A 2,298-nucleotide genomic window follows, 5' to 3' on the forward strand; every position below is an offset into this window, starting at 1 on the left:
GCCAAAAGTAGAGGAAAAGGGTGGAGACATAAATTCCCACCCACATGAACTATTAGTCCATCCACCCTATAATGCCAGGGATCCACTCATGTCATGTGAACAAGGCAGTTAACCCATTCATTCTCAGTAAACTGAACCCTGCAGAGTCCACGGAAAAAAGGCCAGATTTTTCTTTTCAAAGGACTGCCTAATAAGGCCAGCTGCCTCAGAGAAAAAGTTCACTTTGGCAAAGCATAATTTCATTCCAGCATTCCTCTTTCCCCAATTCATTCCAGAATGTCCACAACAATGTATATTTCAGTAGACAGTCATGTTAGACTGTAATTTATCATGTTAACTGAACTCACCTGGTTTGTACTACCCGATTTTATGTTCGTTTTGTGAATCCAGCCAATTTTGGTTTATTCCACAAACCATGGTTAAGTTTGGTTTGTGGAAAGCCAATTATACAGAAGAACGAACATGCAGCATGTCAGCTGTGGCACAATTGCCTAATCAACAAGTAACAAACCAAATGGCTCAGTACAATTCATTTCCACATGTAACTGAATGTTGGGTTTGGCTGGTTTTCTGTAAAAACATTTGCAGGAAATTCAAGTCAACTATCAGGGACAACATGTGGGGTGGAGCTGGCAGAAGATATAGTTTCCACTAGCATTTTAAACACTTTTAAACAATCACTATTATTTGCCTAAAAAAAAAAGCTGTCTACACTAACAGGGGAGTCTGAAAGTATCACAAGCACACATCCTTGGAGATAATAATTTGCTGTTTTTTGTAATCAAACCCTCAACCTTCAACTTTATCAGTAATCAAGGGGAAAGGGGAACATGTTCTTATGAAGCAATTTTGATAGCATAATGACTAGAAGAGAAAATCTTAATTTCTCTGCTCCCCAGAAAAGCAAACAGCCAAGTTGCCTTTGAGTTGAGCTTGACTCTTGGCCAATTATGTGGCTACAACCATGCAGAGATTTCAGCAGTGACAGGAAGAGGCTTGTCATTACCTTGTCTAGAAACCTTAAAAGAAAGCACAACATAAAAATCTCCTGATTACACTGAATTGTTGCAACATGTATGTAGCTTTAGTTGTATTTCACATTTGCAGTATTTACAGTGGACTATATTGCAAAATTCTCAAAAACAATGCCTACATTTAAATTAGGATTTTAAATGTTTCTTAATCCCTTTTTTTGTTTTTGTGATTCTGTCAGTATAGGACTAACAATGATGGACTCTATTTTCTATTTAATTGGTAGGTTTTTTTAAAAAAAATTCTCTATAGAAAGTAATTTATTCTCTACAGAAATAATTTAAATACACCCTGAATTCCCACCCTTCATTCAACCTCCCCACTGTCTGTGAATTTATGCTACTCCGAAATTACAGATGCTGCAAAATTCTAAGCATTGCAATCAGTTTTAAGGGCAGCAATCAGCTCCAACCCGAGATATATATAAGTACGGGAAAAAGTAACTAGGAAGTCTGACTTATTAATCTATCAGAGGAATCCTTACGGCCCTTATTTAGATGATTCTGTATTAGTGAAAACACAGACAAGCATAGATATCTCAGTATAGTACAAATTCCGTCGCGGTGTGCTGGAAAAGCGAAAACCAAGTGCTGGTTCCGTCTCCTTTGACGTCAACTTGCCCATAGAATAATGAAAAGTAAAGAGAAGGCAATCGTTCAATTTAGAATTGAATGCAACTCTCCACCCTTCTGTTAAGAGTGGAAGTGAAAGGTGCAACTAGAAAAAGACCCTATTTTCTTAAGACATATTTTATTCAATTTAGAATCGACTGAGCTGGGTAAGATAAGTGATTTTTAGCTTATCAATACTACCTTTAGACGCTGAACTGACTTTAGCAACAATAGTCTAAGAAGTCAACTTATGCAGGTTGTTTTTCATGGCATGCCGTCTCGTCTCAGCATGCAAGGTAGACAGCCTCTTTCTAAAATGCAAAGACGGCGAGATCCCGTTGTAGGAGTCTAATACGCAACTCGCCGTCAGCCTGATACCCCAGCTACGCTCCCTCTGATCTGGACTGCAGCCTCCTTCAATCTGCAATGCGTGGACGAACGAATTGCCTGTGCACTGAAAACTCCTAACAGGACAGCTGTTTTTTAAACACTGAAATATGGAGCAAAAGTAATATTTCATACAAAATAATATTGGGAGGGGCTGAGGGGGAGAGAATAGTATACTAAAAAAATTCAGCTTTTCCATGGATTTCTGGGCAGCTCTGATAGGCTGGGTTTACACCGGCTAAGCCAATTTGTAATTTATCTGTTTTGG

The sequence above is a fragment of the Candoia aspera genome, chromosome 2, assembly GCF_035149785.1.
Source record: "Candoia aspera isolate rCanAsp1 chromosome 2, rCanAsp1.hap2, whole genome shotgun sequence".
Taxonomy (NCBI): Eukaryota; Metazoa; Chordata; class Lepidosauria; order Squamata; family Boidae; genus Candoia; species Candoia aspera.